This window comes from Apodemus sylvaticus, chromosome 8 (genome assembly GCF_947179515.1).
Source record: "Apodemus sylvaticus chromosome 8, mApoSyl1.1, whole genome shotgun sequence".
Taxonomy (NCBI): Eukaryota; Metazoa; Chordata; class Mammalia; order Rodentia; family Muridae; genus Apodemus; species Apodemus sylvaticus.
This window is the reverse complement of record NC_067479.1, coordinates 11,982,774-12,007,854: the sequence shown is the minus strand read 5'-3', so window position 1 is coordinate 12,007,854 and position 25,081 is coordinate 11,982,774.

Here is a 25,081-nt window from a genome sequence, read left to right as displayed (position 1 = left end):
TATAAAATAAACGCTAGGCAAAGTTTTCTGAAAATCTTATTGTTTGTTTTTTCTTGTTAAAATATTTAAAATAGATTATCTTTCACAATATTTATAGGCCACAGTTTCCCCTACCTCTACCCCTCCAGTCTATACCTAATCCACCTCTCCTCTCTCCCCCATTGGAAAACAGCAGGTTTCTAAGATACAACATCAAAACACAACAACAAAATACAATAAGACACACAAAAAAGCCCTCACTGAATCTGACTGGACAAGGCAACCCAAGAGGAAAAAGAGTTCAAAAAGCAGGCAAATGAGTCAGAGACACACCCGCTCCTAAAATTAGGATTACAACAACAACATAAATATAGAGAACCTGGTGCAACCAGGCACGTCCCATTTGTGCTGATTTGTTCTAAGTGAGCTCATATGAGTTCTGTTGAGTTGATTAAGTAGGATATATTCTCCTGGTGTACTCCATCTGCTCTGACTTCTGCTACCTTTCACACACTTCCTCCATTCTGCAGCATTCCTGGAACTCTAAGAGGGACCTGATGGGGACTTCCGATTTAGACTCTCCCTCTGCATAATGTCTATATGGATCTCTGCACCCACTCAATCTGATGTCAGAAAGGCCTCTTCAATGACAACTGGACAGAGACTCCTCTAGAAATAAAAAAGCGTGCCATTAGGAATTGTAGGTATTGTTTGTTTGCTTGTTTGTTTGTTTTTCCAGTTTTGTTGGGTTCTACCCTAGGCCTCTGAGATATACAGTCACTGGTTCCTGACCATCTAAACAGTGTCATCCCTGGGCTCTCTCTGACAGGTGAGCCTCAAGTTAAACCAGACTTTGGTTGGCCACTGCCACAAGCTCTATGCCACCATTGTCCCAGCACAGCTTACAGCCAAGGCTGATTGTAAGTCAAAGGTTTTGTAATGAGTTGGTGGTCACCTTTCTTTCTGCAGCCTTCAGTGTACCTACACAAAAGAACCCAGAACCTTGGGGTGAAGGCTCCATGTAGGTAGCAGCTCAAACTTGTTCCTTGTTCCACTGATCTGAATGAATGTTGTCATAGGCAATTTAATCTACTATCAGTTTGTAAAGAGAAACCCTCTGTCCTAAGAAGTTTAATTCAGCAACATGGCTGCTCTGGCAAGAAATCACATCCAAAGACCTTCTAGGTCTATATAATCTGGCTTGAATACAGGCATACCCTTAGTTCATATCTTTACTCACTGACAATGCATGTAAAACAAGTTTACAGTACGAAGCAACCATGTTTCAAAGAGAAGTCTGCTTGAAGAACGGAAAAAGACAAGACTCAGTGAAATGTAATAGAATGAGTCAGAGAAGATATCCTCAATTTTCAAGACAACCACATAGGAAAGAGAGGCTACCTAAAAACAGAGAGAGAGAAAAGGTGGTATGGTGTGTATGTTTGACAGTTTACCAGGAGGCTTTTACTGAGACAGGTTGCAAAGAGAATAAGCTAGACAACAGATAAAGATAGAATGAGCCAGAAAAAGAGAAGATGCCAGAAGATTAGAGCACACTGCCAGAGTGAGTATGAAGTCAAGTAGAACAATTCAGTCAGTAGCTGACAGAATTCTGTGCATAGAGATTTCACCTCACACCAGTCAGAATGGCTAAGGTCAAAAACTCAGGAGACAGCAGGTGTTGGCGAGGAGGGAAAAAGAGGAACACTCCTCCACTGTTGGTGGGGCTGTAAGATGGTACAACCACTTTGGAAATCAGTCTGGAGGTTCCTCAGAAAACTGGACATGACACTTCCGGAGGACCCTGCTATACCTCTCCTGGGCATATACCCAAAGCATTCCCCGGCATGCAATAAAGACACATGCTCCATTATGTTCATAGCAGCCTTATTTATAGTAGCCAGAAGCTGGAAAGAACCCAGATGCCACTCAAAGAAGGAATGGATACAGAAAATGCGGTATATTTACATAATGGAATACTACGCAGCAATTAGAAACAATGAATTCACAAAATTTTTAGGCAAATGGTTTGATCTGGAAAATATCATCCTAAGTGAGGTAACCCAATCACAAAAGAATACACATGGAATGCAATCTCTGATAAGTGGAAATTAATTAGCCCGGAAGCCCTGAATACCCAAGGCACAAATCGCATAACAAATGACTCCCATGAAGAAGTATGGAGAGGCTCCTGATCCTGGAAAGGATTGACCTAGCATTGGAGGGGAATATAAGGACAGAGAAAAAGGAGGGAGGTGATCAGAGAATGGATGGAGAGAAGAAGGTTTATAGGACATATGGGGAGGGGAGATCCAGGAAAGGGGAAATCATTTCGAATGTAAACAAAGAATATAGAAAATAAAAATATTAAAAAAAAAAAAAAGAAAAAAAAAAAAGAAAGGCTCTGGGTTCAGGCCAAGCCATGTGTTTGCATACCTTCAGTATATCTGTCATCTGATTTTTTTTTAATCTGAGGAAATAAAAGGGACACACCTAGCATCAGCCTAGAGTATTTGGCATTTACATAGAGCCCCCCCCCCTTGGCCAACTACTCAAAGAGTTCTACCACTGGGAGGTTTGTGTGGTTCAAGAGATTGCTAATTTATAAATAAGGCTGGTATGAATATATGGAGCATGTGTATTTATTACATATTTGAGGATTTTCTGGGTATGTGCCTAGGAGCACTATATCTGGGTCCTCAGGTAGCACTGTATTCAGTTTTCTGAGGAACCGCCAAACTGATTTCCGGAGTGGTTATAACAACTTGCAATCCCACTGGTAGTGGGGGAGTGTTCCCCTTTCTCCACATCCTCACCAGCACCTCTCATCACCTGAGTTTTTGATCTTAGCCATTCTGACTGGTATGAGGTGAAATCTCAGGGTTGTTTTGATTTGCATTTCCCTGATGATTAAGGATGTTAACAATTCTTTAAGTGCTTCTCAGTCATTTGGTTTTCCTTACTTGAGAATTCTTTGCTTAGCTCTGTACCCCATTTTTAATAGGGTTATTTAGTTCTCTGGAATCTAACTTTTTGAGTTCTTTGTATATATTTGATAGAAGCTAGAAAGAACCTAGATGTTCCTCAACAGAGGAATGGATAAAGACAATGTGGTACATTTACACAAAGGAATATTACTCTGCTATTAAATACAATGAAGTCATGAAATTCTTAGGCAAATGGATGCAACTAGAAAATATCAACCTGAGTGCAGTAAACCAGTCACAAAAGAACACACCTGGTACTCACTCACTGATAAGTGGATATTAGCCCAGAAGCTCAGAATACCCAAGATACAATACACAGACCAAATGAAGCTCAAGAAGAAGGAAGACCAAAGTATGGATAATTTGTTCCATCTTGGAAGGGGGAACAAAATACCTATGTGAGGAGATACACAGAAAAATTGTAGAGCACAGACTGAAGGAAAGACCATCCAGAAACTGCCCTTCCTAGGGATCCATCCCACATCCAGACCCTACTGTGGATGCCAACAAGTACTTGCTGAGAGGAGCCTGATATAACTGTTTCCTGAGAGGCTCTGTCATTGCCTGACAAGTACAGAAGTGGATACTCTTAGCAAACTAAGGGACTGAGCACAAAGTCCTTAATGGAGAAGCTAGAGAAAGGACTGGAGAAGCTGAAGGAGATTGTAGCCCCATAGGAGGAACAACAATATGAACCAACCAGTATCCCCAGGGCTCCCAGGGACTAAACCACCAACCAAAGAGTACACATGGAGGGACCCATGGTTCCAGCTGCATATGTAGCAGAAATGGGCTTGTTGGACATCAAAGGGAGGAAAAGCCCTTGGTCTCAAGAAGGCTCAATGCCCCAGTATAGGAGAATGCCAGGAGAGCGAAACAGAAGTGGGTAGATTGGTGAGGAACAGGAGGGGAAATTGGATAGGGGGGTTTTGGAGGGGAAATCAAGAAGGGTGATAGCATTTGAAATGTAAATTAAAAAATTTCTAATAAAAACAGATTGCTAATTTAGTTCCATGTATTCCCTGTCTCTGGGAGTCCTGGTCATAATCACACTCATAAATTCAAGAAGTCACCAAAACACTTGGTTTCCAGAATTTCCCCCAAATACCCAAATATCCCTCAGTTCCAGTCGCCTCTCCCCCTACTCTCTCCCTCTATCCCACCTTCCACCACATATGAGATTGTTCTTGCTCCTGTCTCCACATACCCAAAGTCTATGTGCAAAATCTATTTGAGTTTCCCCTCCTGAAAAGAAACAGGTACGCACCCAGAGTCTCCGCATTACCTACCACTATGGGTCTGTACACATGGAGGGACTCATAGCTCTAGCTACATATGTAGCAGAGGATGGCCTTGTCTGGCATCAAAGGGGAAGAGAGGCCCGTGGCCCTGGGAAGGGGACCCAGTGTGGGGAAAACCAGGGTGTGGAAACAGGAGTGTGTGGGTGAGTGGGGGAATACCCTCATAGAAGCAGGAGGAAAGGGGTAAGATAGGGGGTTTCCTGAGGGGAGACTTGGAAAGGGGATAATATTTCAAATGTTAATAAGGAAAATATCCAATAAAAATATTTTCGTATTCTGTGGACTGCTGTTTTTGTCCTATGAAATAGTCCTTTGCCTTATATGAAGTCCTATATCAGCTCTAGGAGTTTCCTGGTTGAGAGAGAGGGAGAGAGAGAGAGAGAGAGAGAGAAAGAAAGAAGAAAGAAACAAAGAAACAAGGAAAGAAACAAAGAAAGAAAGAAAGAAAGAAAGAAAGAAAGAAAGAAAGAAAGAAAGAAAGAAAGAAAGAAAGAAAGAAAGAAAGAAAGAAAGAAAGAGAAACTTTCTTGGTGGAAATTTGAGTGTAACTTATGTATATTATTATATAATCTGCATTAAATACTTTGAGTTCTTCCTGTCCAATTAGTATTCCCTTGATCTCCTTCAGTTGTCTTGTTGCAGTGGCTAATACTTCCAGTACTATTATTGAATAAAGGTGGATAGGGTGAACACCGGTATCATGTTCCTGACATTAGTGGAATTATTTTGAGTTTCTCTTCATTTAAGATGATACTGGACAGAGGATTGTTGTGGATTGCCTTTCCTATGTTTAGGTATATATCACGTATAACTCATCTCTCCAGGACTTTATCATAAATGGCGGTTGGACTTCATTACATGTCTTCTGCATCAAATGAAGTAATCATGCAGTTTTTTTCTTTCGATTTGTTTATATGGTGAATTACACTATTTTTCATATAGAGAACCATCCCTGAATCTCTGTGATAAAGTCAGCTTATTCATGGTAGCTGATCATTTGCATATGTTCTGGGATTTGGTTTCCAGGTATTTTATTGAGTACTTTTACTTTTATGTTCATAATTGAAATTGGTCTGTGAATCTCTGCATTTTTATATGGTTTGAGTATCAGAGTAACTCTAACATTTATGAAATAAATTTGGCAATGTTCCTACTCTTTCTATTTTGTAGAATAGTTTAAGGGGTGTTGGTTTAAGCCATTCCTCGAAAGTCTTGTAGAAGTCTGTGCTACTACCTTCTGGCCTTGGACTATTTTGTTTAGGAGAATTTTAATAACTACTTCTATTTTAATAGTGGTATCAGGTCAATTGAAATTGTTTATCTGATCTTGATTTAATCTTGGTAAGTCATACCTGTTGAGAAAATTATTAATTTCTTTCTGAATTTCCAATTTTCTATAGTAGAGATTTTGTAAGTATGACTTAAGGATTCTTTGGATTTCCTTGGTGTGGTTATGCCTGGTTTTCATTTCTGATTTTGTTAATTTGCATACTCCTCTTAGTCTTTTAGATAGCTTCCAAAGTGTTTGTTTGTCCTGTTGATTTTCTCAAAGATCCAGTACTTTGTTTCACTGATTCTTTGTATTGTTTTGCTTTTGCTATCATAAGATTATTTCCTGTGTTTTTTATTGGTGTAGTTAACCCCCTGAGGTTGTAGTTTTCACTCTAGCTTCTTCTGAAGGGTTAGATTTCTAGAAACATAGTGTTTACATTTGACTTTATTATGAGATATCTCAATTTCTCCAGCTATGGTGATTGAAAGTTTTTCTGGGTATAGCAGTGTGGTTTTGCATCTGTGGTCTCGTAGCATCTGCAGCACCTCTCTTCAGACCCTTTTGGCTTTACAAGTCTCCATTAACAAATCAGATATAATTCTACTAGTTATGCCTTTATATGTTACTTTTGTTTGTTTTTTTTCTCCTTGCAACTTTTAATATTCTTTCTTTGTTCTGTATATTTAGTATTTTGATTATTTTGTTGTGAGGAAATTTTTTTTCTAATCCATTCCTTGTGTACTTCTGTATGCTTCTTCTACCTTTATGAGCATCTCCTTTAAGTGATCTAATATTATATTGAAAATAGTTTCAGGGCTTTTGAGCTTTCTTTATTCACTTTATTCTTAGTTTTTTGGTCTTTACATAGTATTCCAGATTTCCTGGATGTTTTGTATCAGGAATGTTTTAGATTTAACATTTTCTTTGATGTTCATATGCATTGCTTCTATGGTATCTTCAACACCTGAAATTCTTTCTTCCATCCATATTTTCTTGAAGTTTGACTCTGCTCTAATTCCTAAAATCATGTCCTGATTTCTCTTAGTTTTTGCTTTCTTTATGGCTTCTTGTTCTATTTTTAGGTATTAAATGGTTTTATTCCTGACTTTTTTTTTTGTTATTTGCTTGTTTGTTTGTTGTTTTTGTCCTTTGCTTTGGCTTTTTAAAAAGGATTTATTTATTTCCTCCAAATGTTTGCTTGTGGTTTTCTGGATCACTTTATGTGATTTTTTTCATTTAATTTTAAGGACCTCTATTATCTTTATATAGTTAGATTTAAGGTATTTTTCTTGTGCTGCAGCTCTGTTGGAATATTTAGGTTCCAATGCTATATAATAGCTGAACTCTAGTGTATTTTCCTGGCTATTATTAATCATGACCTTATCTTGATCTTTAGGTGTTTAAGGTTTAAGCTAATGTGATTTTACATCTAGGTGCATCTATTTTCTGTGTTTGTATTTGTTGGTTGGCGGTTGTTTTTGTTGTTGTTGTTGTTGGGTTCTTTTTTTTTGTTTTTTGTTTTTTGTTTTTTATTGCGCTGTATTGTTGCTTGTTTTAGAGCTTGTCTCAGCTGGTATGCTCATAGGGCATACCTGTCAGGAGAGGATAGTCCCCGAGATCCACAGGAAACTGGGCAGGAGTGGGGAGTTTGTGGCTATAGTTCTCTTGCATCTCTAAGGATCATTCTTAGGGATTGAGTCTGGGACAAGAGAGAGTGAACATGTCTGCGGTCAGCACAGCTGGTTTTCTGGCAGGCATGGCATATGGTTCTTGCTGTTTTAATATAGTTGCTGCTTCTTCTTCTCCTTCTTCTTCTTCTTCTTCTTCTTCTTCTTCTTCTTCTTCTTCTTCTTCTTCTTCTTCTTCTTCTTCTTCTTCTTCTTCTTCTTCTCCTCCTCCTCCTCCTCCTCCTCCTCCTCCTCCTCCTCCTCCTCCTCCTCCTCCTCCTTCTTCTTCTTCTTCTTCTTCTTCTTCTTCTTCTTCTTCTTCTTCTTCTTCTTCTTCTTCTTCTTCTTCTTCTCCTTCTTTGCAATTTATAAATATGACAGAGGACTTTAAAGGTAAAGGTGAATGAATAAGTCTCTTAAAGAAATACAGAGAATATTGATGGGTATAGCGTTGAATCTGTATATTGCTTTTGGCAAAATGGTCATTTTAACTATATTAATCCTGCCAATCCACAAGAATGGGAGATTTTCCCATTTTTTGAGGTCTTCTTACATTTCCTTCTTCAGAGACTTGAAGTTCTTGTCATACAGGTCTTTCACTTGTTTGGTCAGAGTCACACCAAGGTACTTTATATTGTTTGTGGCTATTGTGAAGGGTGTCATTTCAGTCATTTCTTTCTCAGCCTGCTTATCCTTTGAGTATAGGAAGGCAACTGATTTGCTTGAGTTGATTTTATAACCTGCCACTTTGCTGAAGTTGTTTATCAGCTGTAGGAGTTCTCTGGTGGAGTTTTTTGGGTCACTATCATATCATCTGCAAATAGTGATAGTTTGATTTCTTCCTTTCCAATTTGTATCCCTTTGCTGTGTAATTTTGCTGTCTAATTGCCTGAGCTAGTACCTCAAGTACAATATTGAAAAGATAAGGAGAGAGGGGGCAGCCTTGACTAGGATGCTGAATTTTGTCAAATGCTTTTTCAGCATCTAATGAAACGACCATGTGGTTTTTTTTCTTTGAGTTTGTTTATGTAGTAGATTGCATTGATGTACTTCCATATATTCAACCATCCCTGCATCCCAGGGATAGAGCCTAGTTGATCATGGTGTATGGTCATTTTGATGTGTTCTTAGAATCCCAAATCATTTCTTCATAGAGTTAGAAAGAGCAATTCTCAAATTCATCTGGAATATCAAAAAACCCAGGATAGCTAAAACTATTCTCAACAACAAAAGAAATTCTGGGGAAATCAGTATCCCTGACCTCAAGCAATACTACAGAGCAATCGTGTTAAAAAAAAAAAAGAATGCATGGTATTGGTACAGTGACAGGCAGGTACATCTATGGAATAGGATTGAATATCCAGAAATGGACCCATACATCTATGGCCACTTGATCCTTGACAAAGGGGCTAAAAACCTCCAGTGGAAAAAAGATAGCCTTTAGAAAAAGTGGTGCTTGTTCAATTGGAGGTCACCATGCAGAAGAATGCGAATTGACCCATTCTTATCTCCTTGTACTAAGCTCAACTCCAAATGGATCAAGGACCTCCACATAAAGCCAGACACTCTGAAGCTAATAGAAAAGAAACTGGGGAAGACCCTTGAGGACATAAGTACAGGGGGAAAGTTCCTGAACAGAACAGCAATAGCCTATGCTCTAGGATCAAGAATTGACAAATGGGACCTCATAAAATGACAAAGTTTCTATAAGGCAAAGGACACCATCAAAATGACAAATCAGCAACCAACAAATTGGGAAAAGATCTTCACCAACCCTACATCCAACAGAGAGCAAATATCCAATATATATAAAGAAGTCAAGAAGTTGGACCCCAGAAAACGAAATAATCCTCTTAAAAATGGGGTACAGAGCTAAACAAAGAATTTTCACCTGAAGAACTTTGGATGGCTGTAAGCATCTTAAAAAATGCTCAACATCATTAGTCATTAGGGAAATGCAAATCAAAACAACCCTGAGATTTCACCTTACACCAGTGAGACTGACTAAGTTTAAAACCTCAAGAGACAGAAGGTGTTGGTGAGGATGTGGAGAAAGAGGAACACTCCTCCACTGCTGGTGGGGTTGCAAATTGATACAACCACTCTGGAAATCAGTCTGGCGATTCCTCAGAAAACTGGGCACATCACTTGCAGAGGATCCTGCTATACCACTCCTGGGCATATACCCAGAGGATTCCCCCAACATGTAATAAGGATATGTGCTCCACTATGTTCATAGCAGCCCTATTTATAATAGCCAGAAGCTGGAAAGAACCCAGGTATCCCTCAAAGGAGGAATGGATACAAAAAAAATGTGGTAAATATACATAATGGAGTACTATTCAGCCATTAGAAACAATACAATGAATTCATGAAATTCTTAGACAAATGGATGGAGCTGGAGAACATCATACTAAGTGAGGTAACCCAGTCTCAAAAGATCAATCATGACATGCACCCACTAATAAGTGGATATTAACCTAGAAAATTGGAATACCCAAAACATAATCCACACATCAAATGATGTCCAAGAAGAATGGAGGAGTGGCCACTGTTTATGGAAAGACTCAGTGTAACAAAATAGGGCAATACCAGAACAGGGAAGTGGGAAGGAGTGGATGGGGAAATGGGGGGGAGGGAAGAGGGCTTATGGGACTTTCGGGGAGTGGGAAGCCAGAGAATGGGAAATCATTTGAAATGTAAATAAAAAAATATATCAAATAATAAAAAAAGAAATACAGAGAAATACAATCAACACATGAAAGAAAATGCAGGTAGATGGGACAGCATAATCTATCACTGTATGGTTTTCAGGAAAGTGTTGCTTCATGAAGCCAAGGTCCTTCATGTGGAGGGACAGAAATTTGTTTACAGAGGAAATGCCTCAACCCAGAACTTTCACTTTCTCTTGAAACCCAAACACCCCGCACATTCTATCACAACAGGACCTTTCTGACAGAAAACTTTGGGTCATCATATTCATTCCCCAGAATGTAGAACATTGAAAGATGTACTTCCTTCTTTCTAGATTATTTCCATTGTGGGTCTGTCTATGGCTTCACTGGTCCTCAGTGGCTAGAATCCAAAGGACTAGGAGGACCATGGCAGCCATCCCCATCCTGATGAGATTCTCCATTGTGTGATCCTAGTTTTCAGGAGATTGAGGAGGGAATGGGCCTTTTGGGTGGCCAGCTGGTGGCTTCAATGGGTCCTGAGACTATGAGCTTCACAGGGACCCCAAACCACACAGGGTCATTTAAGTGTTATCGTTACAACTAGCATGCAGCACAGTTGGAATCAGTAGCCAGCAATTTTCTGGAAATTCCTATCTAAGGGCAGCTCTCTGAAACTCCTTCCCCTCAGTGAAGCCTAACTATACAGTACACTCAGAAGAAACTGTGACCCTGCCGTGTTGTGTTGATCAGAGAAGCCAGTGGACACTTTCATCTGTCCAAAAAAGTATCAGTCCACCATCCACTGTGAATAAAATCAAAGTTCCAAGATCATCAGTTCCAGGCAGAGTTTTCCATAAGTGCTGTGACACTCTCAAGCATCTACAGATGTTCTCAAGACTCTTCTCTCTACCTGTTGTCAAATGCCAGTTGCTCTTCTTAAATACAACATTTGACCAGATCACCAAAGTATTGAATGAAGTGAGACCTTGGTACATATTGCTATGCTTAGAATCTAGAAGCAGCTTGCCATTCTTGAAGTTGGGAATGAATTTTAATTAATAATATTCAAGTTTTAATTGTACTATAATAAAATTTTCATGAGTAAATTCAAAATACATAATAACCTATGTCAGAAATATTTTCTATAATCTATATTTGTACATAAAATACATAATTAGTTATTTTTCTAAAATGGTATGTGGATACATACACTCATTTTTACATTGTAGTTTTCTGTAGCTACCTGCTTTTTATTCTGTCACTCAAGCTTCTGATTTGCTCTTAATTTTAATACATCATCCATAAGTACATATTAAATTTTAATCTAAACAAACTGATGTACATTTGCAATGTTTTGACTTTGGAATGATTTTTTTGAAGAAAGTACTAACAAGTTTATAAAACATTAAATAAATCATCTTCTTTAGGATATCATCAATGTATATTTCATGAATAACTACAAAGTCTTTATCTAGAGACTATCAGTTCTGTCTTAATTAGTGAGATAATAGAAACACAAACTGTATTTTCAAGTTTCAACCTAAAGTCTCATTTTGTTATTGCTGCTCAAGGGAAATGTCTGAGGTGAGCTACTATAGAATAAACGAGGTTTCTTTTTCTCACATTTATGGTGATAAGAATATCTGAATAGGTTGCTCCGGTGGCACTGAGCTTAGGTTCCAGTCCTGAGGCCTCTGGAGGGAGCCCTCAGATCTCTCCAGTTCTGGATCCAGATCAGCCTGGGCAGCAGCACCACATCTCCAGGTCCTGCAAGAGGCAAGAAGGGCTTCCAGGAGGCCTGCTGGGAGGAGTGAGTGTGCTCTGGTGAATCTAGCAGGCCCTGGAAGGAGCCTCCAGGTGTCTGCTTTGGGATCTGAACAGCCTGGGCAGCAGCACCCTGTCTCCAGGCAGTGCAGGAGGTAAGCTGTGTACCAGAGGCCACCTGGGAAGGAGCAGCTTGCACTGGTGAGTCCAGCATTGACAAGACCAACTAACACCAGTGAGAACTAGATGGCAAAAGGCAAATGCAGGAACATCACTAACAGAAATCAAGGCAATATGGCAACATCTGAACCCAATTCTCCTTTACCAGCATGTCCGGAATACCCCATCATACCAGTAAAACAATATTTGGATTTAAAATCACTGGTCATGATGCTGGTACAGGAACACATGAAGGACATACTTAAAGAAATTCAGGAGAAAATGGATCAAAAGTTAGAAGCCCTTACAAGGGAAACACAAAAATCATTGAAAGAAATCCAGGAGAATACAAAAGCCAATAATGAGGAAACCCAAAAAATCACTTAAAGAAATACAGGAGAACTTTGTTCAACAGGCTGAGGTCATGAAAGAGGAAACACAAAAATCTCTTAAAGAATTATAGGAAAGCACAAACAAGCAAGTGAAGGAGCTAAGCAAAACCATCCAGGATCTAAAATCAGAAGTAGAAACAACTAAGAAAACTCAAAGGGAGACAACTTTGGAGATAGAAAGCCTTGGGAAGAAATCAGGGGACAAAGATGCAAATATCAACAACAGAATACAAGAGATAGAAGAAAGAATCTCAGATGCTGAAGATACCATAGAAACCATGGACTCAACAGTAAAAGAAAATGCAAAATGCAAAAAGCTTGTAACCCAAAATATCCAGGAAATCCAGGACACAATGAGAAGACCAAACCTAAGGATTATAGGCATAGATGAGAGTGAAGATTTAAACTTAAAGGGCGAGCAAATATCTTCAATAAAATTATCGAAGAAAACTTCCCTAGCCTAAAGAGAGAGATGCCCATGAATATACAAGAAGCCTACAGAACTCCAAACAGACTGGACCAGAACAGAAATACTTCCTGTCACATAATAATCAAAACACCAAATGTACTAAACAAAGAAAGAATATTAAAGGCAGTAAGAGAAAAAGGCCAAGTAACATATAAAGGAAGACCTATCAGAATCACAGCAGAAGTTTCACCTGAGACTATGGAGGCTAGAAGATCCTGGGCAGATCGCATGCAGACTCTAAGAGAACACAAATGCCAGCCAAAACTATGATATCCAGCAAAACTCTCAATCACCATAGATAGAGAAATTAAGATATTCCATGTAAAAACCAAGTTTACCCAATATCTATCCACAAACCCAGCCCTACAAAGGATAATAGGAGAAAAACACCAATACAAGGAGGGAAACTTCATCCTGGAAAATGCAAGGGCCAGCAAATATCTTCAATAAAATTATGGAAGAAAACTTCCCTAACCTAAAGAGAAAGATGCCCATGAATATACAAGAGGCCCACAGAACAATACAAGGAGGGAAACTTCATCCTGGAAAAAATAACGTCAAAAATGACAGGAAGTAACAATCACTATTCCTTAATATCTCTTAACATCAATGGACTCAATGCCCCAATAAAAAGACATAGACTAATCGACTGGATGCATAAACAGGACCCTACATTTTGCTGCTTACAGGAAACACACCTCAGGATCAAAGACAAACACTACCTTAGAATAAAAGGCTGGAAGACAATTTTACAAGCAAATGGTCTCAGGAAACAAGCTGGAGTAGCCATTTTAATATCAGATAAAATTGACTTTCAAACCAAAGTCATCAAAAGAGACTCTGAGGGACACTTCTTGCTGGGCAAAGGAAAAATACAACAAGAAGAACTCTCAATCCTGAACATCTATGCTCCAAATGCAAGGGCACCCTCTTTCGTAAAAGAAACTTTATTAAAGCTCAAAGCACACATTGCACCTAACACAATAATTGTGGGTGACTTCAACACTGCACTTTCCTCAATGGACCGATCAGGAAAACAGAAACTAAACAGGGACACAATGAAACTAATTGAAGCTTTGGGCCAATTAGATTTAATATATATATATATATATATATATATATATATATATATATATATATATATATATATATATAACATTCTATCTTAAAGCAAAAGAATATACTTTTTTCTCAGCACCTCATGGTACCTTCTCCAAAATCGACCATATAATTGGTCACAAGACAGACCTCAACAAATATAAGAAGATCAAACTAATTCCATGCCTCCTATCAGATCACTATGGAGTAAAAGTGGTCTTCAATAGCAACAAAAACAACAGAAAACCCACATACAAGTGGAAACTGAACAATATTCTACTCAATGATACCTTGGTCAAGGAAAAAATAAAGAAAGAAATTAAAGACTTTTTAGAACACAATGAAAATAAAGACACAACATACCCAAATCTATGGGACACAATGAAAGCAGTGCTAAGAGGAAAACTCATAACCCTGAGTGCCTCCAAAAAGAAAATGGAGAGAGCATACATTACCAGCTTAATGACACACCGGAAAGCCCTGGAACAAAAAGAATCTATTTCACCCAGGAGGCAGGAAATCATCAAACTCGGGGCCAAAATCAATCAAGTAGAAACAAAGAGAACCATACAAAGAATCAACAAAACCAGGAGCTGGTTCTTCAAGAAAATCAACAAGATAGATAAACCCTTAACCAGACTGACCAAAGGGCACAGAGACAGTATCCAGATTAACAAACTTAGAAATGAAAAGGGAGATATAAAAACAGAAACTGAGGAAATTCAAAAATTCATTAGATCCTACTACAAAAGCCTATACTCAACACAACTGGAGAATCTGGAGGAAATGGACAGTTTCCTAGACAGATATCCAACACCAAAACTAAATCAGGATCAAATAGATCAACTAACCAGTTCTATAACACCTGAAGAAATAAAAAGGGTCATAGAAAGTCTCCCAACCAAAAAAAGCATGGGACCAGATGGCTTCAGTGCAGAGTTCTATCAGACCTTCATAGAAGACCTAACACCAATACTCTTCAAACTATTCCACAAAATAGAAAAAGAAGGAACTTTACCCAACTCCTTCTATGAAGCCACAATTACGCTGATACCAAAACCACACAAAGATCCAACAAAGAAAGAGAACTTCAGGCCAATTTCTCTTATGAATATTGATGCAAAAATACTTAATAAAATTCTTGCCAACAGAATTCAAGAACACATCAAAACAATCATCCACCATGATCAAGTAGGCTTCATCCCAGGGATGCCGGGATGGTTCAATATAAGGAAATCCATCAATGCTATCCACTACATAAACAAACTCAAAGATAAAAACCATACGATCATCTCATTAGATGCAGAAAAAGCATTTGACAAAATTCAGCAACCTTTCATGCTAAAAGTATTGGAAAGAACAGGAATTCAAGGCCCACACCTAAACATCCTTAAAGCAATATACAGCAAACCTGTAGCCAACGTCCAACTAAATGAAGAGAAACTTGAAGCAATCCCACTAAAATCAGGGACTAGACAAGTCTGTCCTCTCTCTCCATATCTTTTCAATATAGTACTTGAAGTTCTAGCTAGAGCAATTAGACAACATAAGGAGGTCAAGGGGATACAAATTGGAAAGGAAGAAGTCAAATTATCACTATTTGCAGATGACATGATAGTCTACTTAAGTGACCCGAAAACCTCCACCAGAGAACTCCTACAGCTGATAAACAACTTCAGCAAAGTGACTGGTTATAAAATCAACTCAAGCAAATCAGTTGCCTTCCTATACTCAAGGATAAGCAGGCTGAGAAAGAAGTTAGGGAAATGACACCCTTCAAAATAGCCACAAACAATATAAAGTATCTTGATGTGACTCTAACCAAACAAGTGAAAGATCTATATGATAAGAACTTCAGATCTCTGAAGAAGGAAATCAAAGAAGACCTCAGAAAATGGAAAAATCTGTCATGCTCGTGGATAGGCAGGATTAATATAGTTAAAATTGCCATCTTGCCAAAAGCGATCTACAGGTTCAATGCAATCCCCATCAAAATCCCAACTCAGTTCTTCACCGAGTTAGAAAAAGCAATTCTCAAATTCATCTGGAATAACAAGAAACCCAGGATAGCTAAAACTATTCTCAACAACAAAAGAAATTCTGGGGGAATCAGTATCCCTGACTTCGAGCAATATTGTTAAAAACTGCATGGTATTGGCACAGTGACAGACAAGTGGACCAATGGAATAGAATTGAAGATCCAGAAATGAATCCACACACCTATGGTCACTTGATCTTTGACAAAGGAGCCAAAAACATCCAGTGGAAAAAAGATAGCCTTTTCAACAAATGGTGCTGGATCAACTGGAGGTCGGCATGCAGAAGAATGCTAATTTATCCATTCTTATCTCCATATACTTAACTTCACTCCAAGTGGATCAAGGACCTCCATGTAAAACCAGACACACTGAAACTAATAGAAAAGAAACTGGGGAAGACCCTTGAGAACATGGGCACAGGGGAAAAGTTCCTTAACAGATCACCAATAGCTTATGCTTTAAGATCAAGAATTGCCAAATGGGACCTCATAAAATTACAAAGTTTCTGTAAGGCAAAGGACACTGTTAAAAGGACAAAATGGCAACCATCAAATTGGGAAAGGATATTCACCAACCCCACATCTGATAGAGGGCTAATATCCAATATTTACAAAGAACTCAAGAAGTTAGACCCCAGGGAACCAAATAACCCTATTAAAAATGGGGGTACAGATCTTAACAAAGAATTTTCACCTGAAGAAATTCAGTTTGCAGAGAGGCACCTTAAGAAGTGTCAACATCATTAGTCATTAGGGAAATGCAGATCAAAACAACCCTGAGATTTCACCTTACACCAGTCAGAATGGCTAAATTCAAAAACTCAGGAGACAGCAGGTGTTGGCAAGGATGTGGAGAAAGAGGAACACTCCTCCACTGTTGGTGGGGCTGTAAGATGGTACAACCATTGTGGAAATCAGTCTGGAGGTTCCTCAGAAAACTGGACATGAGACTTCCAGAGGACCCTGCTGTACCTCTCCTGGGCATATACCCAAAGGATTCCCCAGCATGCAATAAAGACACATGCTCCATTATGTTCATAGCAGCCTTATTTATAATAGCCAGAAGCTGGAAAGAACCCAGATGCCCCTCAAAGGAGGAATGGATACAAAAAATGTGGTATACAATTCCATTGTGGTACACAATGGAAAACTACTCAGCAATTAGAAACAATGAATTCACAAAATTTTTAGGCAAATGGTTTGATCTGGAAAATATCATCCTAAGTGAGGTAACCCAATCACAAAAGAATACACATGGAATGCAATCTCTGATAAGTGGATATTAATTAGCCCAGAAGCCCTGAATACCCAAGGCACAAATTGCATAACAAATGACTCCCATGAAGAAGTATGGAGAAGGTCCTGATCCTGGAAAGGATTGATCTAGCATGGGAAGGGAATATAAGGACAGAGAAAAAGGAGGGAGGTGATTGGAGAAGGGATGGAGAGAAGAAGGTTTATGGGACATATGGGGAAGGGGGATCTGGGAAAGGGGAAATCATTCGGAATGTAAACAAAGAATATAGAAAATAAAAATATTTTTAAAAAAAAAGAATATCTGAATAGAAAACTACTGGGTCCTGGACAATGAAGCTTTGGTGTGTCACACTAGGTATAAAAACAGAGAATCAGGTATACAGAGAAGAGGAAAGTTGTGCGTGCCTTGAATATATTGTAAGCTATGTTCATGAGTATGAGGAAAATCTCCAGCAAGTAGACCCTCTCCTATTAGGCATTAGTCTATTCATAAGTCTATCATTAGTTTATTCATAGGAATTGAAGTCTCTAACTTAATTACCCTGCAGTTTCACCACTTTAACAACACTGTTTTTAAGACCAAGCACCTAGCACATCAACCACTTGAGATAACGCTTGCCCTGACCAACTTCTCTGCCTGTAATATATCATTCATAATCTTCACCTGTGTTACACTGAACTGTGAACATCACACATATTCTATTCATACATCATAACATCATACTATTCATATTTTCTTGCATGTATTAAGTTACATAAGAATAGGTATGAAAGTATTAAATAAAAGAGTATCACTTCATGCATTAGATCACTCAACTGCTCCAATCATTTTCATGGAACCAGATTGCTTCAGCTTTATTACATGGTGATGCAGGCTATTTCAGACATTCCTTAGACCATGTCTTTTCTGTTTTAACACTATATTTATTTTAAACATAACAAGGCTGTGTCACTGTGTATGTCTTTGAAGCCTTGTACAGATGTAGTATATTTATAACTCTCAACCTGTTAGAAAGATTTCAATAGACTATCAAAGAATAGCCTTATGACCCCGAATCCTTGGAAAACAAAGCAAAACAACAACCCAACTCATAGATATTTTTCAATAGCATCATCTCTGTCTAAACCTAAGTAGAAGCCACATACTACTGTAGGTAAAATCAAAATAAAGTTGGACATATTGAGGCATAGACTGTGCTGCATACCTTGCTTTGGAAATATATGAAATAAAATTTATTTTCAGGGGAGTATTGGTGTGTTGTTCAGTAAAAACATACATTTTTCAATAGTTAGCTCCTTTTTCTTTCATAAATCCACATTCCTGAGAAATGTTACAAATAACTTAAAATTTAACATAAGAGAGAGAGAATTTGAGACCTATATTCTTACAAATATGTTGTTCAGATATGAATAGTACTAGATAGTGTATTAACTACAGCAAAGACTAGAAATCAATTACATTTACCTACCAGATATGTATATATATATATATATATATATATATATATATATATATATATATATATATATATTAGAAAGTGTAAAACTAAACTAGAAAATTGAAAAGCTACTAGCATAAATATAAGATCAGGCCTTTCTCGTATTGGGTGACTGGAGAATGGGTGGAGAGAAGAGGATTTATGGGACATAAGGGGAGGGGGTACTGGGAAAGGGGAAAGCATTTGGAATGTAAAAAAAGAATATAGAAAATAAAAATTAAAAAAATAAATATAAGATCTCTAAGAAAAAACTATGACCATACAATAAAAGATTATTCTTAAAATGTTTAATATTATCATATGAAAGTATAAGGTATTTTAACATATTTCTATTAAAGACAGAACTAAATTTAAGTACTATACAAGACAGGACATTTTTTACATGAAGATAGTTAAATTTTAAATGATTAACATCAGGTTAAGTTAACTCTAAGTGGTGATCATTTCTATGAATAAATCACCTTATCCATCATATATCTATACATCTACTTGCCAGTAAAATTATCAAACTTCCTTGGAACAAGAACATCACACATGAAAAATATTAAAAAAAAATAAAACTACTGGCAGTATAAACACACCATTTTACTGAAACAATATTTGCAATAGTTTATTCTTTCATTTTCAGATATATGCCACCATTCAAGATGTTTATCACATTATGAGATGCTTTACAAACAGTCCAAACTTTTGCTCTGTTTTTGGAAAGCACATTTTGCATAACATCCTACCATCACCACTTATGGGAAATATTTATATGCTGTCTACCTTTACGTTAAATGTCTAAATATGTATTGTATAATAACTGAAAGAAGAAATGTGAAGGTTGATATTTCATAAATATTAATTCAAGAAAATAACTGCATTTATTTTTTAAAGCAATCTTTACAGACACATCAATAAAAGAGCAAATCTATTAATCAAAATTGCCAACAATTTTCAAGGAAAAGCTGATAACTGGAAATGCATGTCTTTTTATGGAAAAAAGGTTCCCATTTATAGTTTATATTTAAATATCTGAAAATAATAATTCTGAAAATGAAGAACCTATTATGTTTCTTCCAAAGTAAATCATTTTTTACTAGGGGGATAACAGGGGCTCATGATACTGCAAAAATTAAGATACCTTAATATTGTATATTATAAGCCTCAGGGAGCTCATAAAACTCACAAAATTAGACATCCTCAGGAAAGCATGAGATTCATGTGACCTCTTGTCAAAATTATAATAGCAGTATTCCATTGCTAGGGAGAGAAAGACTTTAGTGGAGACAGCTACATACTGGCTAGTACCTCTACAATGCTGATTATATACATCATTACTGATACTATGGAAGTATTTGTATTAATATACACAATGGAGTACTATTCAGCCATTAGAAACAATGAATTCATGAAATTCTTAGGCAAATGGATGGAGCTAGAGAACATCATACTAAGTGAGGTAACCCAGACTCAAAAGATGAATCATGGTATGCACTCACTAATAAGTGGATATTAACCTAGAAACCTGGAATACCCAAAACATAATACACACATCAAATGAGGTACAAGAAGAAAGGAGGAGTGGCCTCTTGTTCTGGAAAGACTCAGTGAAGCAGTATTCAGCAAAACCAGAACGGGGAAGTGGGAAGGGGTGGGTGGGAGGACAGGGGGAGAGAAGGGGGCTTACGGGACTTTCTGGGAGTGGGGGGGGACTAGGAAAGGGGAAATCACTTGAAATTTAAATAAAAATATATCGAATAAAAAAATTAAAAAAAAATTAAAAAAAAAATCCCTGTCTTTGTATGAGTTGCACTCATGTAAGACCTATCGTTAGTCCCTGACTTACAAAGAATAGGTATTTGTATGCATAGTTTCTAAAGGTCATTCCTATTTGACATCAAATTAACAGACTATTGGGTGGTTTGGAGAGATTAATTTAACAGAAATTAACAGACTATTGGGTGGTTTGGAGAGATATGGATGTGTGGTACTTATGGTGGGTGAAAAGACTTCCAGCAAACAGGAAGCCATTAGAAAATGTTGCATTTTTTCAGTCATTAGCTCAGCAACAATGTGCAGCCATTCATTTATTTTATATTTTTAAATTATTTTATTTATTTACATCTAAATATTGCCCATTCCAGGACCCTCCTCCCAGAGTTCTTTACCCTAACTACTCTTGGCTTCTGAGAGGGTGCTCACTCAACCTCTAAAAGGAAGCTCATCACTGCCGTCACCTTAGGCTCCACAGAACCCTGTAGCTTTTTCTAGCTTCTGTAGGCACTACTCAAAGGAACATACACATAGGGAGGTTCAGATAGAGAAATAAAAATATAACAAACCTTAACATAGCAATGATTTTATATCATCTACAAAAATAGAAACAATTTAAAAAACTATAAAAATACCAAAATAAATGAAATGTGTGGAAGTAAATTAAAAAAAAAAAACCCTTCCATGTGGAAACTTCTAGACAGATTTGATATTTTCGTTGTAAGAGAGTGCTATGCTAATATCTGGGGAAGAAAATTAGCAATGTGCTTGAAGATCTATGAACTCTGTAAGCTGCTATGACAACCAAGCTAGCAACAGATGTCCTTTGTATGATAATGGCATAGTTGGGATAACCACTTTCTGGAAGAATTCAGACTCCTTCTGCAATGCAAAACTCACGCTTATTATTGAACATTTAGTCAATAACCCATATCTGGGCCTTTAATAAGCCCCGGGCCTGAACATTTGCTATTATTGTTGCTGAACAGACATAGTAACAAAGTGTCATGTAAATCAATGCTTCACTATTACTGCTGTAGAGATTTATTGGGAAATAGTGACAACATAGCAAATGAGTTTGCTTCTTTTGAAAAACATGTTCTCCAACCTAGAACACTGAATCTTTGAAGGTGGGATTAAAATTATTCTGCTCTTTCATTTATCCTCGGATTCTTCTTGTAAGATAATGATTCATATCTGAAACAATAACACAATTTTTAATTTCTTTATTTTATATAATATATATAATGAAGACATATACATACATATATACATATATATACATACATACATATATATATATGATTTGTAGGATTTTGTTAGGGTAATGGTAGAATTCCACAGAGATCTACGATATGGCTTGTGGCCCAGTGTCAGAGACACAATTAAATGTGAGTGGATAATGTATGCAGAGACATTCACATCTTCTCCGATAAGCCAGGAACGTGTTTAGCTATGGTGGTGTACAAGAAAAATTACACTCTACCCTGTAGGTTGCCAAGGAAACAGTACCACTTCATTCACTATTTTCACTTTACTCTTCATTGGCTCCATTTTAGATACAGATGCATGAAAGTCATATGCAATATTTAGTTCACATTTTAAGCACATTTAAGGATGATTGTCCCCCTTAGGGAGGCACTATATATAGGTTCTAGTGTCAAAAACACACTAAAAGATGTAACATCCTATGGGGATATGTGACTCATAGTCTTGATTAATTGTATAAAATAATGTATCTATTCTAATTTATTGGGATTATGTATTAGAAGTTACAGGGACTATCTCCTATGATTCTTCAAAATTATGGCTACCCAATCAAGACCTAAACAAGGACCATAGACATATTAATGTGGAAAGAGGAAATATCATGGGGCTGGACCCAGATGAAGGAATATAGGCAATTAATGAATTCTGTGAGCTTGAGAGATAACAGCATGGGTATACCCTGCTTTTTGTATATCCAATATTAAGTGTTCAACCATGAAATCAAATGCATTTGTACAAGTATCACTAATTGAAAAGATCAGATTTTAATTACATATTTAGGTGTGTGTGTGCATGTGTGTTTGTAACAATTATTTAAAAAAAGACTATTTTTAGAGAGATCAAAGAAGTGGTGTATGGGGAAGATTTCAGAGAGAAAAGGGAAGATAACAGAATTTTATGATCAATTTTTTTTAAATATTAGAAGTTCATTTATTAATGCAGGTACCAATGCAAATTTTAAAACGTAAAATATGGCTACTATTCTCTCTTGCATTATATAATATATATTATAATTATATATATAATTTTATATATTATATGCAATTTTTATTAGATATTTTCTTTACTTACATTTAAATGTTAGCCCCTATTCTGGTATCCCTTTGAAATCCCTCATCCATCGCCCCTCCCCCTGCTCACCAACCCTTTCCCTGTCCTGGAATCCCCTACACTGGGGCATCAAGCCTTCACAGGACCAAGAGCCTCTCCTCTCATTGATGTCAGACAAGGCCATCCTCTGCTACATATGCAGCTGGAGCCATGGGTCCCTCCATGTGTACTCTTTGGTTGGTGGTTTAGTCTCTGGGATCTCTGTGGGTACTGGTTGGTCCATATTGTTGCTCTTCCTTGGGGCTGCAAATCCCTTCAGCTCCTTGAGTCCTTTCTCTAGCTCTTCCATCAGAGACCCTGTGCTCAGTCCATTAGTGGGGTATGAGCATCTACTTCTGTATTTTCAGGCACCGACAGAGCCTCTCAGGAGACACCTATATCAGGCTCCTGTCAGCAAGCACTTGTTGGCTTCCACAATAGTGTCTGGGTTTGGTAACTGTATATGGGATGGATCCCTCGGTGGAGCAATCTGTAAATGGCCTTTCCTTCAGGATCCTTTAATGAATCATACACCTGTGCTGTCAGATGATATTGCATGATATAAAAATGGTTCCACATAACAAATGGGTTTTATTTTACTAAATGAAATAATATAACATTCTTAAGTACAGGGAGATATTTATTCAGAAAAAAATGCTGCAGAAAGAAAATGCTCCGAAATAAAATTACACCTCAATAAACTGTAAATCACATATATTCAGTTTATGTATAAGAATAAATAAGAGGTGGGATACAGTCTACAACAAAGCTATTCCATTATCTTACATATGACCTTTCTGAAGACAAAGTCTAGAACATACTGCATCTAGAGAAACAGGGAAAAACGAGATATGTACATTTAATAAGGTTACTTTACGATACTGTGTGAAAATATAAAGTTTTTAGAGTAGTTTAATATTTAAATGAATAAGAATGCCTGCTGGAGGCAGCCTAATATATAAAGTACTAAGGAATGAGGGAGCCTCAACAAGGCTAAAGGGATCTCCAAACACAAGCACTAAAGCACGAAATAGCTCATATCACAGCATGAGAAGGTATGATCCCTAAGGAAGAAGTTTTCTGTGTGTTAGTAAATATTAATGCTATGCTAATGAAACCTATTTTAGTCACACAGCAAACTATTTTTAAATAGATTAAATCAAAAGTACTTTTAAAAATAACTTAGATATAAAATTATGCTTTTCTTTATCTCAGTGTATTAAAATGATATTTTATTCTGTTTTATCTATAATTTTTACAGCAGGAAATATCTCATACATTTATTTAAAACAACTCTACCCATAATATATTAAATAAATAAGGAACCTGTTGATTTCTAAGGTTTCATTAGATATTCATATTAATAGGAGATGTTGTTTTGGAGAATATCTCCATCTGTTGGGAGTTCATTATTGTTGGCCATGATATTATCACATGAATATATAATTTATTCAGTTATTCATAACTTCTCACACATGGTTTAAACATAATAAAAAGTTACCTGTTTCTTCATTCTAATTTACATATTCTTTTATATGAACACTACATCAAAATTTCTTTTATTATAAAAGACTATTACTACTATTACTTAGAAAAGCATAGAGTCAGGCTAATTATTGGAGTTTGATTTCTTTATATCATGCAAAGAATATGTGAAAAATTACGAAGTCCAAATCAATTTTCTTGAATTAAAGATTTGAATTTATATTAGATATATGGTCTATGATACTAGCAACTGTGACTATATTTTATTATAATAGAATTTATAAGAAAATTTTATTCACAGGGTATTTTCAAAATTATCTTTGGAGTGATATTATGTTGTCTTATTTAGTGCCTTTAAAGACTGGTATCCTGATATGGTATAGTTATAATACACAATGACTGATAACAGCAGTAGTTATCCACACAGGAAGTTCACAAAACCAAGACATTAATATATCCTAGATGAACTGAAGAGGGACTCACTATAGCCTACCCCCAGATTAGCATCTAATGCCTACTAAGGAAGGAAGGGGTGACAACTTGAAGGTCCACCCAATGGACACCACCTTCATGTGCAAGGGGGAGCACTAATTAGACTTGTTAAGTTATTAAAAATCTCATGAAGTTCAGAGGACAGAAACTAGCAGGGATGTTTGGAAACCTGGGTGTAACTTGAGGGAAGCAGTCCCGGATGGATATAATAGTGATACATTATAAACATGATTATTATATTTACTCATTTATTAATTTGTAACTGTAATTTCTTACTTAGTACGGGCTTCAATAAAAAGAAGCTAGGATGTTTTGATATCTGATATTACTTTTCTTGTTAGATGCAGAGTGGAGACTGTTAAGTTTGGAAGTGAGGGAACTACTGTCATTGCCTATTCATTTTTAAGGATAAATTATATAAGCAATTTAG